At 34.1% G+C, this 16,786-nt stretch overlaps 4 non-coding genes across 4 annotated transcripts; all 4 read right to left on the bottom strand.

The window, feature by feature from the left end:
* Window positions 1-1,652: 1,652 nt before the first annotated feature.
* LOC117149366 lies at window positions 1,653-1,831 on the bottom strand. The gene has a single exon (XR_004460241.1). It is a non-coding gene; the product is annotated as a 5.8S ribosomal RNA (ribosomal RNA).
* A 680-nt stretch (window positions 1,832-2,511) lies between these two features.
* LOC117149368 lies at window positions 2,512-4,495 on the bottom strand. Its single transcript, XR_004460242.1, has one exon. It is a non-coding gene; the product is annotated as a small subunit ribosomal RNA (ribosomal RNA).
* Window positions 4,496-9,989: 5,494 nt separating this feature from the next.
* On the bottom strand, window positions 9,990-13,904 carry LOC117149369. The gene has a single exon (XR_004460243.1). It is a non-coding gene; the product is annotated as a large subunit ribosomal RNA (ribosomal RNA).
* Window positions 13,905-14,299: 395 nt separating this feature from the next.
* Window positions 14,300-14,478, bottom strand: LOC117149365. The gene has a single exon (XR_004460240.1). It is a non-coding gene; the product is annotated as a 5.8S ribosomal RNA (ribosomal RNA).
* Window positions 14,479-16,786: the final 2,308 nt, after the last annotated feature.

Raw genomic sequence — 16,786 nt, 5'->3', positions numbered from 1 at the left:
TTAAAAGTTTGAGAATAGGTTAAGATCGTTTCGACCCTAAGGCCTCTAATCATTCGCTTTACCAGATAAGATTATTTTATATAATATTAAAATGCACCACTATCCTGAGGGAAACTTCGGAAGGAACCAGCTACTAGATGGTTCGATTGGTCTTCGCCCCTATACTCAATTCTGACAATCGATTTGCACGTCAGAACTGTTTCGGTCTTCCATCAGGGTTTCCCTGACTTCAACCTGATCAAGTATAGTTCACCATCTTTCGGGTCACAGCATATATGCTCAAGGTACGTTCCAGTTAGAGGCATAAATAATATAATATACATTATACATAACTATATAGAACGCCCCGGGATTGTGTTAATTAGCTATAAATAGCTAAAAAACTAATCCCATTATTAGTCAAGTTAATTACGCTATTAGGTTTACATCCCAATAACTTGCACATATGTTTAGACTCCTTGGTCCGTGTTTCAAGACGGGTCCCGAAGGTATCCTGAATCTTTCGCATTGTTAATCATACAAGAGCATATAATAAAAACACAAAAATCAATGATAATTATGCCATTATATAATTCCGAAAAATTAACGCTCTGTAATAATATAAATCTATCAGCACTTTATCAAATTAATAACATTTATTCTGTGTTAAAATGCAAGCAATTTAATTGGAATAAACTATAAGTTATATTTTATGATAAATTTGGGATATGCTAATAGATTACAATGTCCTTATATGGAAAAAATGCACATTATTCTTAATATATTATTTAAATATTACAATTTTAATGATGAATTTTCCATAACGGATATTCAGGTTCATCGGGCTTAACCTCTAAGCAGTTTCACGTACTGTTTAACTCTCTATTCAGAGTTCTTTTCAACTTTCCCTCACGGTACTTGTTTACTATCGGTCTCATGGTTATATTTAGTTTTAGATGGAGTTTACCACCACTTAGTGCTGCACTATCAAGCAACACGACTCTTTGGAAACATCATCTAGTAATCATTAACGTTATACGGCCTGGCACCCTCTATGGGTAAATGGCCTCATTTAAGAAGGACTTAAATCATTAATTTCTCATACTAGAATATTGACGCTCCATACACTGCATCTCACATTTGCCATATAGACAAAGTGACTTAGTGCTGAACTGTTTTCTTTTCGCTCGCCGCTACTAAGAAAATCCTTGTTAGTTTCTTTTCCTCCCCTAATTAATATGCTTAAATTCAGGGGGTAGTCCCATATGAGTTGAGGTTGTATATATAACTATTTTTTTGCCATAAATTCTTTATATATAAATGATAAAACAATCAATTAAATTCGTTATAAATAGTTCCAATAGTTCTTGTAAGCAAAGTTATTTTTTATCCATTTAACGAACCAACGAAGAATAATAACAAAACCAAGATTTTTCTTTTTCCGAATCATTAATAAGAGACATTCTAGATGAAAAATATTTCAATTTTTTATGCTAGACATTTCTCAGTATTATTTGATTGAAAAAGAAAATATTTCTCTTCGTTTTTCACATTCAAATGTGAGATAATGTTTTTCATTTCTTTTTTAATATTATGAATAAAATCATTATTTAATCCAATAATATACCATATGCTATAAAAAATTTATAAACAACTTAATTAGCATAGTCTTACAACCCTCAACCATATGTAGTCCAAGCAGCACTATAAAATTAATTAAAGTACATAACAGCATGGACTGCGATATGCGTTCAAAATGTCGATGTTCATGTGTCCTGCAGTTCACACGATGACGCACAGTTTGCTGCGTTCTTCATCGACCCATGAGCCGAGTGATCCACCGCTTAGAGTTTTATAATTCATTTTTATATAATATCAATATTGTTTTTATTGAAAGAAATTAAAATACACCATTTTACTGGCATATATCAATTCCTTCAATAAATTTATTTTTATACCTAAAAATAAATGTTGCGATATGTCTTAGTTTCATATAAGCATTATGTATCATAAAAATCTGGTTATGGTTTGCTATTTTGGGTGACACATACTGCAAAATTTATATAAACATTAACCTGATGGATGACAGGTACAAACATTGTATATTTTAGGTTGTTGCATTAGCCAACGTATGCTCATAACATAGATGAACAATACATATTCGCAACGCGTGTATATTATGGTCCATATACACACACACTTATTTTGAATACCACATTCAAAATTATTTTAATTTTAATCGACTTCTACTTTCAAATTTTTCAGTTTCTTCGATTTCCATTTTCGAGAATTTGTTTTTATAGGAAACGCCATTGTTGTAGTAGGTACTGCCACAAATACGCACAACAACATTAATAATGTTAAAGTCTTTTTATGAGGTTGCCAAGCCCCACATATAAAATAAAAGCCATCTTCATTTTTTTTGACTTTAACTTTTGATTCCGTGGAATCATTTTGTAATATTTTTATTTTGGTAAATTGTATTTATTTGTATTATAACAAATGTTTATTAACGATAAGGATATTATACAATAATGATCCTTCCGCAGGTTCACCTACGGAAACCTTGTTACGACTTTTACTTCCTCTAAATAATCAAGTTCGGTCAACTTTTGCGAAACAACCGTAACACGCAAGGCGTCACAGTGATCACGTCCGGAGACCTCACTAAATAATTCAATCGGTAGTAGCGACGGGCGGTGTACAAAGGGCAGGGACGTAATCAATGCGAGTTAATGACTCACACTTACTGGAATTCCAAGTTCATGTGAACAGTTTCAGTTCACAATCCCAAGCATGAAAGTGGTTCAGCGGTTTACCCGGACCTCTCGGTCTAGGAAATACACGTTGATACTTTCATTGTAGCGCGCGTGCAGCCCAGGACATCTAAGGGCATCACAGACCTGTTATTGCTCAATCTCATTATTGCTAGACGCAATTTGTCCATTTAAGAAGCTAGTGTCCTTATAATGGACAAACCAACAGGTACGGCTCCACTTACATAAACACATTCAAACACAATAAACATTTTACTGCCACCATGAATGAAGGCTACATAAGCTTCAGCACCATAATCCTGAAGATATCTATTTAATATATTTGAGTCTCGTTCGTTATCGGAATTAACCAGACAAATCACTCCACGAACTAAGAACGGCCATGCACCACCACCCATAGATTCGAGAAAGAGCTATCAATCTGTCTTACACACTTATGTTCGGACCTGGTAAGTTTTCCCGTGTTGAGTCAAATTAAGCCGCAGGCTCCACTCCTGGTGGTGCCCTTCCGTCAATTCCTTTAAGTTTCAGCTTTGCAACCATACTTCCCCGGAGCCCAAAAGCTTTGGTTTCCCGGGAAGCGACTGAGAGAGCCATAAAAGTAGCTACACCAATTGCTAGCTGGCATCGTTTATGGTTAGAACTAGGGCGGTATCTGATCGCCTTCGAACCTCTAACTTTCGTTCTTGATTAATGAAAACATCTTTGGCAAATGCTTTCGCTTAAGTTAGTCTTACGACGGTCCAAGAATTTCACCTCTCGCGTCGTAATACTAATGCCCCCAAACTGCTTCTATTAATCATTACCTCTTGATCTGAAAACCAATGAAAGCAGAACAGAGGTCTTATTTCATTATCCCATGCACAGAATATTCAGGCATTTGAAGCCTGCTTTAAGCACTCTAATTTCAAAGTAATAGTACCGGCCCCACAATAACACTCGTTTAAGAGCACTAGTGCAGGTTTTTAAATAGGAGGAACATATGAAAAAATACAAGTATTTAATCACATATAAGAACTCCACCGGTAATACGCTTACATACATAAAGGTATAGTACTAACCACAATTGTAAGTTGTACTACCCGTATGAAGCACAAGTTCAACTACGAACGTTTTAACCGCAACAACTTTAATATACGCTATTGGCTGGAATTACCGCGGCTGCTGGCACCAGACTTGCCCTCCAATTGGTCCTTGTTAAAGGATTTAAAGTGTACTCATTCCAATTACAGGGCCTCGGATATGAGTCCTGTATTGTTATTTTTCGTCACTACCTCCCCGAGCTGGGAGTGGGTAATTTACGCGCCTGCTGCCTTCCTTAGATGTGGTAGCCGTTTCTCAGGCTCCCTCTCCGGAATCGAACCCTGATTCCCCGTTACCCGTTGCAACCATGGTAGTCCTAGATACTACCATCAAAAGTTGATAGGGCAGACATTTGAAAGATCTGTCGTCGGTACAGACCATACGATCTGCATGTTATCTAGAGTTCAACCAATATAACGATCTTGCGATCGCTTGGTTTTAGCCTAATAAAAGCACATGTCCCATAAGGTTCATGTTTTAATTGCATGTATTAGCTCTAGAATTACCACAGTTATCCAAGTAACTGTTAACGATCTAAGGAACCATAACTGATATAATGAGCCTTTTGCGGTTTCACTTTTAATTCGTGTGTACTTAGACATGCATGGCTTAATCTTTGAGACAAGCATATAACTACTGGCAGGATCAACCAGAATAATGTTTTTCCTTCATATTCCATTCATATATTTTGAATCGAAATAAGCAATATAATAGATATATAGATATATAGATTTTTCACTTTATAAATTCCATGATTTTTATTATATTGAATAAAATTCAATATTTCGCCTTTGGGTAAAATTTTAAATATATAAGTAAAAAAAATCCATTCGATTACGGCCATTTTTATATAGCATTCGTAATCCATATTTTCATTTTTAATTTATACTTGTTTTACCAATATAACAAGAATTTCATCTAATTATTGTAATATATATATTTCTATAATTTTATCTTTTTATACATACATATTTCATTATAAAATATCATTTTATTTCCACATACATAATATTGTATCCACACATGTACAATTTTTGGTTTAACCAATATAAATATTAAGTTAAATCATTTGCATTTTGAAGATAAATTTAAAATTTATCTCTTTTCATATATATCTCTGGTAATATATAACATAAAACCAAGCGCATATGATAATATTTCCACATTTAATATATAATTTTATATTTCTTTCATAAGAATCCATATTTGTATTATACCGTAACGATATAATAATCCAACTATACGGCAGGTAATAAATTAATATTTGCCTGCCTCCAAAAATTAACGATAATATATGGAAACGATTTGTTATTCTATATATAATAGAAACTTGACTTTTGTTTCAACGATATTATCTATAAAGCGTATATTCCTATTATCGCGGAGCCAAGTCCCGTGTTCTATAGAACTGAGAAACAAATTTGTACGGATAATAATATACTTTATTGTATGTAACCAATATAAACATAATCCGAAATAAATATTTCGAATAATGCGGGAGGTCGGCAACCACTGCCTACCTATAGTAGTTTTTGAACCCGCTGTCCTCAAAGCGGGTATTTTCAATTCCGTTTGCCACCCAACATACGGCTATTCTCTTATATATTAAGAGATTATAGGAACATTTCATTTTTTTTCCATTATTCATATATAATATGATTATTTTTTCCCTTATACATATAATAATTAATCATTTCATATGTATATTATTTAATTTACTCATATTATTGCCAAAATCATATGAATACATAAGTTTTGAACAATATGAGAGGTCGGCAACCACTGCCTACCTATAGTAGTTTTTGAACCCTCTGTCGTAATTCCGGTCGTTTACACTACTATACCCTCTCACTATAATGGCTTTTCTCTATAATACTAAGAGAATGTGGGATATTTTCAGCATTTTTTCCCTTATACATATAATAATTAATCATTTTCATATGTATATTATTTAATTTACTCATATTATTGCCAAAATCATATGAATACATAAGTTTTGAACAATATAGAGGTCGGCAACCACTGCTACCTATAGTAGTTTTTGAACCCTCTGTCGTAATTCCGGTCGTTTACACTACATACCCTCTCACTATAATGGCTTTTCTCTATAATACTAAGAGAATGTGGGATATTTTCAGCATTTTTCCCTTATACATATAATAATTAATCATTTTCATATGTATATTATTTAATTTACTCATATTATTGCCAAAAATCATATGAATACATAAGTTTTGAACAATATGAGAGCGGCAACCACTGCCTACCTATAGTAGTTTTTGAACCCTCTGTCGTAATTCCGGTCGTTTACACTGACTATACCCTCTCACTATAATGGCTTTCTCTATAATACTAAGAAATGTGGATATTTTCAGAATTTTTTCCCTTATACATATAATAATTAATCATTTTCATATGGATATATTAATTTACTTCATATTATGCCAAAATCATATGAATACATAAGTTTTGAACAATATGAGAGTCGGCAACCACTGCCTACCTATAGTAGTTTTTGAACCTCTGTCGTAATTCCGGTCGTTTACACTACTATACCCTTCACTATAATGGCTTTTCTCTATTATACTAAAGAAGTGGGATATTTCAGATTTTTTCCCTAACATATAATAATAATAATTTCATATGTATATTATTAATTTACTCATATAATTGCCAAAATCATATGAATACATAAGTTTTGAACAATATGAGAGTGGCAACCACTGCCTACCTATAGAGTTTTTGAACCCTCTGTCGTAATTCCGGTCGTTTACACTACTATACCCCTCTCACTATAATGCTTTCTCTATAATACTAAGAGAATGTGGGAATATTTCAGCATTTTTTCCCCTATACATATAATAATTAATAATTTTCATATGTATACTTATTTAATTTACTCATATAATGCCAAAATCATATGAATACATAAGTTTGAACAATATGAGAGTCGGCAACCACTGCCTACCTATAGTAGTTTTTGAACCCTCTGTCGTAATTCCCGGTCGTTTACACTACTAAAACCCTCTCACTATAATGGCTTTTCTCTATAATACTAAAAGAAGTGGAATATTTCAGCATTTTTCCCCTATACATATAATAATTAATAATTCATATGTATATTATTAATTTACTCATATAATTGCCAAAATCATATAAATACATAAGTTTTTGAACAATATCAGAGGTCAGCAACGGTCTTCTCTATAATACTAAGATAATATGGGAATATTTTCAGCATTTTTTCCCTTATACATTTAACATATAATAATAATCATTTTCATATGTATATTATTTAATTTTACTCATATTATTGCCAAAATCATGATAAATACATAAGTTTTGAAACAATATCAAGGGTCAGCAACGGTCTTTCCTCTATAAATACTAAAAATAATGTGGGAATATTCATCATTTTTTTCCTTTATACATTTATACATATAATATTTAATCATTTTATATGTATATTATTTAATTTACTCATATAATTGCCAAAATCATATATAATACATAAGTTTTTGAACAATATCAGAGGTCGGCAACGGTCTTTCCTCTATAATACTAGATAATATGGGAATATTTCAGCATTTTTTCCCTTATACATATAATAATTAATCATTTTCATATGTATATATTTAATTTACTCGTATAATTGCCAAAATCCTATGAAGACATAAGAGAATACAATATGAGAGGTCGGCGCAACCATAATATAGTAGTTGATGACGAGGTGTTTGGCAACTTGATACAATTCTTTAAAAAGTCTTTATATTAATTATATGATAGGGACAATATCATATGCGTCACTAAATTGATGACGAGGTGTTTGGCAACGTGACACAAATCATTAAAGTCTTTATATTAATTATATGATAGAGACAATATCATATGCGTCACTAAATTGATGACGAGGTATTTGGCAACTTGATAGAATTCTTTAAAGTCTTTATATCAAAAATTATATGATAGGGACAATATCATATGCGTCACTAAATTGATGACGAGGTGTTTGGCAACTTGACACAATTCATTAAAGTCTTTATTATTATATTAAAAATATATTACTAATACGATAGGCAACTTGATAAATCTTAAAGTTTTAATAAAATTATATGATAGGACAATATCATATGCGTCACTAAATTGATGACGAGTGTTTGGCAACTTGAACAATATAAAGTCTTTATATTAATATAATAGGGACAATAATAGCCATAAATATGACGAGGTATTGGCAACTTGATACAATTCTTTAAAGTTTTATATCAAAATTATATGATAGGGACAATATCATATGCGTCACTAAATTGATGACGAGGTGTTGGCAACTTGACACAATTCATTAAAGTCTTTATATTAATTATATGATAGGACAATATCATATGCGTCACTAAATGATGACGAGGTATTTGGCAACTTGATACAATTCTTTAAAGTTTTTATATCAAAAATTATATGATAGGGACAATATCATATGCGTCACTAAATTGATGACGAGGTGTTTGGCAACTTGACACAATTCATTAAAGTCTTTATATTAATTATATGAAGGGACAATATCATATGCGTCACTAAATTGATGACGAGGTATTTGGCAACTTGATATAATTCTTTAAAGTCTTTATATCAAAAATTATATGATAGGGACAATATCATATGCGTCACTAAATTGATGACGAGGTGTTTGGCAACTTGACACAATTCATTAAAGTCTTTATATTAATTATATGATAGGGACAATATCATATGCGTCACTAAATTGATGACGAGGTATTTGGCAACTTGATATAATTCTTTAAAGTCTTTATATCAAAAATTATATGATAGGGACAATATCATATGCGTCACTAAATTGATGACGAGGTGTTTGGCAACTTGACACAATTCATTAAAGTCTTTTATATTAATTATATGATAGGGACAATATCATATGCGTCACTAAATTGATGACGAGGTATTTTGGCAACTTGATACAATTCTTTAAAGTTTTTATATCAAAAATTATATGATAGGGACAATATCATAATGCGTCACTAAATTGATGACGAGGTGTTTGGCAACTGACATAATCCATTAAAGTCTTTATATTAATTATATGATAGAGACAATATCATATGCGTCACTAAATTGATGACGAGGTATTTGGCAACTTGATAGAATTCTTTAAAGTCTTTATATCAAAAATTATATGATAGGACAATATCATATGCGTCACTAAATTGATGACGAGGTGTTTGGCAACTTGACACAATCATTAAAGTCTTTATATTAATTATATGATAGAGACAATATCATATGCGTCACTAATTGATGACGAGGTGTTTGGCAACTTGAACAATTCATTAAAGTTTTATATTAATTATATGATAGAGACAATATCATATGCGTCACTAAATTGATGACGAGGTATTTGGCAACTTGATACAATTCTTTAAAGTTTTTATATCAAAATTATATGATAGGGACAATATCATATGCGTCACTAAATTGATGACGAGGTGTTTGGCAACTTGACACAATTCATTAAAGTCTTTATATTAATTATATGATAGGGACAATATCATATGCGTCACTAAATTGATGACGAGGTATTTGGCAACTTGATACAATTCTTTAAAGTTTTATATCAAAAATTATATGATAGGGACAATATCATATGCGTCACTAAATGGATGACGGGAAAAGTCGTTTTTTATATCAAAAATTATATGATAGGACAATATCATATCGTCATAAATTGATGACGAGGTGTTGGCAACTTGACACAATTCATTAAAGTCTTTATATTAATTATATGATAGAGACAATATCATATGCGTCACTAAATTGATGACGAGGTATTTGGCAACTTGATATAATTCTTTAAAGTCTTTATATCAAAAATTATATGATAGGGACAATATCATATGCGTCACTAAATTGATGACGAGGTATTTGGCAACTGATAGAATTCTTTAAAGTCTTTATATCAAAAATTATACGATAGGACAATATCATATGCGTCACTAAATTGATGACGAGGTATTTGGCAACTTGATATAATTCTTTAAAGTCTTTATATCAAAAATTATATGATAGGGACAATATCATATGCGTCACTAAATTGATGACGAGGTGTTTGTTTGGCTACAGGAAAAAATCATTTATTTATCGAATCATCAAGCAAAGGATAGCTTCAGTGGATCGCAGTATGGCAGCTGCTCAACCACTTACAACACCTTGCCTGTTACAAAAGTCGTTTACAATTGATTCTAGGCTTTGTCATTGTATTAAATAATGCTTTTATATGTAACTAGCGCGGCATCAGGTGATCGAAGATCTCCTAATTTACTATGTTACAAATTACATTGGCATCACATCCATTGTCGTTTATAAAATAAATTATAAACTTTAAATGGTTTAGAAGCCATACAATGCAAATTGCCCCTTATTTATCATTGCAGTCCAGCACGGATACGACCTTAGAGGCGTTCAGGCATAATCCAACGGACGTAGCGTCATACCACTGTTCGCTCGAACAAGTATTGTGCCATTGGTCCGTACCTGCGGTTCTCTCGTACTACGCAGGAATGCTGTCGCAACAACGTTTTGTCATTAGTAGGGTAAAACTAACCTGTCTCAGACGGTCTAAACCCAGCTCACGTTCCCTTGCATGGGTGAACAATCCAACGCTTGGTGAATTTTGCTTCACAATGATAGGAAGAGCCGACATCGAAGGATCAAAAAGCGACGTCGCTATGAACGCTTGGCCGCCACAAGCCAGTTATCCTATGGTAACTTTTCTGACACCTCTTGTTAAAAACTCTTAAACCAAAAGGATCGATAGGCCGAGCTTTTGCTGTCCCTGTGTGTACTGAACACCGAGATCAAGTCAGCATTTGCCCTTTGCTCTATGTGTGGTTTCTGTCCGCACTGAGCTGGCCTTGGGACACCTCCGTTATTATTGAGATGTACGCCCCAGTCAAACTCCCTACTGGCAATGTCCTTGAATTGGATCATACCTGAGTAATTGGAGTTATACCAAATTTTCAAATCAAAAATACATAAATGCATCGTTTTATTAAAGAATTTGTTTGCGATTATATAACAAACTCGTGATACTTTGATCAAGAAGCTTGCATCAAAACCCAATACCATAAGATATAATAAATATATCCGTATAATGGCTAGGAAATGATACACGTTCCATTTAATCAAGTAAGTAAGGAAACAATAGAGTAGTGGTATTCATTGACGATACCAAACCGAGGTCTAATATCTCCCACTTATTCTACACCTCTTATGTCTCCTTACATGCCAGATTAGAGTCAAGCTCAAAAGGGTCTTCTTTCCCCGCTAATTATTCCAAGCCCGTTCCCTTGGCTGTGGTTTCGCTAGATAGTAGATAGGGACAGTAGGAATCTCGTTAATCCATTCATGCGCGTCACTAATTAGATGAGAGGCATTTGGCTACTTAAGAGAGTCATAGTTATCCCGCCGTTGACCCGCGCTTACTTGAATTTCTTCACTTTGACATTCAGAGCACTGGCAGAATCACATTGTGTCAACACCCGCTAGGGCCATCACAATGCTTTGTTTTAATTAGACAGTCGGATTCCCCAAGTCCGTGCCAGTTCTGAATTGATTGTTAATTGATAATCGTTATAATTGATAAGAACTAATTGGTTTAACCCAAATAGTATTCTTAAAAATTTTAGCAAGAAAGTTCCACAATTGGCTACGTAACTAAACTATCCGGGGAACAAGTAACTAACATAAATGCTAGAAACTATTTACCCAGAACGAGCACATAAACCATGTTATTGTTTCCCAATCAAGCCCGACTATCTCAATCTTCAGAGCCAATCCTTATCCCGAAGTTACGGATCTAATTTGCCGACTTCCCTTACCTACATTATTCTATCGACTAGAGACTCTTCACCTTGGAGACCAGCTGCGGATATTGGTACGGCCTGTTGAGAAGTTTGCGTGTCCCCACCATAAATTTTCAAGGTCCGAGGAGAAAATATCGACACAACAGTATATGTCATGCTCTTCTAGCCCATCTACCATATCTCTCTGCGAAAGACTTCCATGGTAGTACGGCTATAAAACAGAAAAAAACTCTTCGATATCTCTCGACGGCTTCTTTATGGTCGTTCCTGTTGCCAGGATGAGCACGAGGCCCATATTTAATAACAAACGGATACTCAACAGGTTACGGAATTGGAACCGTATTCCCTTTCGTTCAAAATTATTCAAGTGTATTATATTCGCTTTGTTTATATAGTTAGGCATTTTTGTTTTACTTGAAAATTTTCGGCTTTCGCCTTGAACTTAGGACCGACTAACTCGTGATCAACCACTGTTCACACGAAACCCTTCTCCACTTCAGTCCTCCAAGGTCTCATTCGATTTTTGCTACTACCACCAAGATCTGTACCAATGGCAGCTCCATGCAGGCTTACGCCAAACACTTCTACGCATACCATTGTACCTTCCTACTCACTAAAGTTTCAAAATTTATATCACAAGTAATATAAATCATCTACTTTAGCGGTAATGTATAGGTATACAACTTAAGCGCCATCCATTTTAAGGGCTAGTTGCTTCGGCAGGTGAGTTGTTACACACTCCTTAGCGGATTTCGACTTCCATGATCACCCTGCTGTTTTAAGCACCAACGCCTTTTCATGGTATCTGCATGAGTTGTTAATTTGGGCACCGTAACATTACGTTTGGTTCATCCCACAGCGCCAGTTCTGCTTACCAAAAGTGCCCACTGGGCACATTATATCATAACCTTGAACTTCATATCAAGAAAGTTAAGGTTCTTACCCATTTAAAGTTTGAGAATAGGTTAAGATCGTTTCGACCCTAAGGCCTCTAATCATTCGCTTTACCAGATAAGATTATTTTATATATATTAAACACCAGCTATCCTGAGGGAAACTTCGGAAGGAACCAGCTACTAGATGGTTCGATTGGTCTTTCGCCCCTATACTCAATTCTGACAATCGATTTGCACGTCAGAACTGTTTCGGTCTTCCATCAGGGTTTCCCTGACTTCAACCTGATCAAGTATAGTTCACCATCTTTCGGGTCACAGCATATATGCTCAAGGTACGTTCCAGTTAGAGGCATAAATAATATAAATATACATTATATACAACTATATAGAACGCCCCGGGATTGTGTTAATTAGCTATAAATAGCTAAAAAACTAATCCCATTATTAGTCAAGTTAATTACGCTATTAGGTTTACATCCCAATAACTTGCACATATGTTAGACTCCTTGGTCCGTGTTTCAAGACGGGTCCCGAAGGTATCCTGAATCTTTCGCATTGTTAATCATACAAGAGCATATAATAAACACAAAAATCAATGATAATTATGCCATTATATAATTCCGAAAAATTAACGCTCTGTAATAATATAAATCTATCAGCACTTTATCAAATTAATAACATTTATTCTGTGTTAAAATGCAAGCAATTTAATTGGAATAAACTATAAGTTATATTTTATGATAAATTTGGGATATGCAATAGATTACAATGTTTATATGGAAAAATGCACATTATTCTTAATAATATTATTTAAATATTACAATTTTAATGATGAATTTTCCATAACGGATATTCAGGTCATCGGGCTTAACCTCTAAGCAGTTTCACGTACTGTTTAACTCTCTATTCAGAGTTCTTTTCAACTTTCCCTCACCGTATTGTTTACTATCGGTCTCATGGTTATATTTAGTTTTAGATGGAGTTTACCACCCACTTAGTGCTGCACTATCAAGCAACACGACTCTTTGGAAACATCATCTAGTAATCATTAACGTTATACGGGCCTGGCACCCTCTATGGGTAAATGGCCTCATTTAAGAAGGACTTAAATCATTAATTTCTCATACTAGAATATTGACGCTCCATACACTGCATCTCACATTTGCCATAGACAAAGTGACTTAGTGCTGAACTTTTCTTTTCGCTCGCCGCTACTAAAAAATCCTTGTTAGTTTCTTTTCCTCCCCTAATTAATATGCTTAAATTCAGGGGGTAGTCCATATGAGTTGAGGTTGTATATATAACTATTTTTTGCCATAAATTCTTTATATATAAATGATAAAACAATCAATTAAATTCGTTATAAATAGTTCCAATAGTTCTTGTAAGCAAAGTTATTTTTTATCCATTTAACGAACCAACGAAGAATAATAACAAAACCAAGATTTTTCTTTTTCGAATCATTAATAAGAGACAATTCTAGATGAAAAATATTTCAATTTTTTTATGCTAGACATTTCTCAGTATTATTTGATTGAAAAAGAAAATATTTCTCTTCGTTTTTCACATTCAAATGTGAGATAATGTTTTTCATTTCTTTTTTAATATTATGAATAAAATCATTATTTAATCCAATAATATACCATATGCTTATAAAAAATTTATAAACAACTTAATTAGCATAGTCTTACAACCCTCAACCATATGTAGTCCAAGCAGCACTATAAAATTAATTAAAGTACATAACAGCATGGACTGCGATATGCGTTCAAAATGTCGATGTTCATGTGTCCTGCAGTTCACACGATGACGCACAGTTTGCTGCGTTCTTCATCGACCCATGAGCCGAGTGATCCACCGCTTAGAGTTTTATAAATTCATTTTATATAATATCAATATTGTTTTTATTGAAAGAAATTAAAAATACACCATTTTACTGGCATATATCAATTCCTTCAATAAATTTTATTTTTATACCTAAAAATAAATGTTGCGATATGTCTTAGTTTCATATAAGCATTATGTATCATAAAAATCTGGTTATGGTTTGCTATTTTGGGTGACACATACTGCAAAATTTATATAAAACATTAACCTGATGGATGACAGGTACAACATTGTATATTTTAGGTTGTTGCATTAGCCAACGTATGCTCATAACATAGATGAACAATACATATTCGCAACGCGTGTATATTATGGTCCATATACACACACACTTATTTTGAACCACATTCAAAATTATTTTAATTTTAATTCGACTTCTACTTTCAAATTTTGTTCAGTTTCTTCGATTTCCATTTTCGAGAATTTGTTTTTATAGGAAACGCCATTGTTGTAGTAGGTACTGCCACAAATACGCACAACAACATTAATAATGTTAAAGTCTTTTTATGAGGTTGCCAAGCCCCACATATAAAATAAAAGCCATCTTCATTTTATTTTGACTTTAACTTTTGATTCCGTGGAATCATTTTGTAATATTTTTATTTTGGTAAATTGTATTTATTTGTATTATAACAAATGTTTATTAACGATAAGGATATTATACAATAATGATCCTTCCGCAGGTTCACCTACGGAAACCTTGTTACGACTTTTACTTCCTCTAAATAATCAAGTTCGGTCAACTTTTGCGAAACAACCGTAACACGCAAGGCGTCACAGTGATCACGTCCGGAGACCTCACTAAATAATTCAATCGGTAGTAGCGACGGGCGGTGTGTACAAAGGGCAGGGACGTAATCAATGCGAGTTAATGACTCACACTTACTGGGAATTCCAAGTTCATGTGAACAGTTTCAGTTCACAATCCCAAGCATGAAAGTGGTTCAGCGGTTTACCCGGACCTCTCGGTCTAGGAAATACACGTTGATACTTTCATTGTAGCGCGCGTGCAGCCCAGGACATCTAAGGGCATCAATCTCATTATTGCTAGACGCAATTTGTCCATTTAAGAAGCTAGTGTCCTTATAATGGGACAAACCAACAGGTACGGCTCCACTTACATAAACACATTCAAACACAATAAACATTTTACTGCCACCATGAATGAAGGCTACATAAGCTTCAGCACCATAATCCTGAAGATATCTATTTAATATATTTGAGTCTCGTTCGTTATCGGAATTAACCAGACAAATCACTCCACGAACTAAGAACGGCCATGCACCACCACCCATAGATTCGAGAAAGAGCTATCAATCTGTCTTACACACTTATGTTCGGACCTGGTAAGTTTTCCCGTGTTGAGTCAAATTAAGCCGCAGGCTCCACTCCTGGTGGTGCCCTTCCGTCAATTCCTTTAAGTTTCAGCTTTGCAACCATACTTCCCCCGGAGCCCAAAAGCTTTGGTTTCCCGGGAAGCGACTGAGAGAGCCATAAAAGTAGCTACACCCAATTGCTAGCTGGCATCGTTTATGGTTAGAACTAGGGCGGTATCTGATCGCCTTCGAACCTCTAACTTTCGTTCTTGATTAATGAAAACATCTTTGGCAAATGCTTTCGCTTAAGTTAGTCTTACGACGGTCCAAGAATTTCACCTCTCGCGTCGTAATACTAATGCCCCCAAACTGCTTATTAATCATTACCTCTTGATCTGAAAACCAATGAAAGCAGAACAGAGGTCTTATTTCATTATCCCATGCACAGAATATTCAGGCATTTGAAGCCTGCTAAATTTGTTCAAAGTAATAGTACCGGCCCACAATAACACTCGTTTAAGAGCACTAGTGCAGGTTTTTAAATAGGAGGAACATATGAAAAAATACAAGTATTTAATCACATATAAGAACTCCACCGGTAATACGCTTACATACATAAAGGTATAGTACTAACCACAATTGTAAGTTGTACTACCCGTATGAAGCACAAGTTCAACTACGAACGTTTTAACCGCAACAACTTTAATATACGCTATTGGAGCTGGAATTACCGCGGCTGCTGGCACCAGACTTGCCCTCCAATTGGTCCTTGTTAAAGGATTTAAAGTGTACTCATTCCAATTACAGGGCCTCGGATATGAGTCCTGTATTGTTATTTTTCGTCACTACCTCCCCGAGCTGGGAGTGGGTAATTTACGCGCCTGCTGCCTTCCTTAGATGTGGTAGCCGTTTCTCAGGCTCCCTCTCCGGAATCGAACCCTGATTCCCCGTTACCCGTTGCAACCATGGTAGTC

This window comes from Drosophila mauritiana, unplaced genomic scaffold, assembly GCF_004382145.1.
Source record: "Drosophila mauritiana strain mau12 unplaced genomic scaffold, ASM438214v1 U_202, whole genome shotgun sequence".
Classification (NCBI taxonomy): domain Eukaryota; kingdom Metazoa; phylum Arthropoda; class Insecta; order Diptera; family Drosophilidae; genus Drosophila; species Drosophila mauritiana.
Note: the sequence above shows the minus strand (reverse complement) of the source record. Positions and strands in the feature narration are given on the sequence as shown.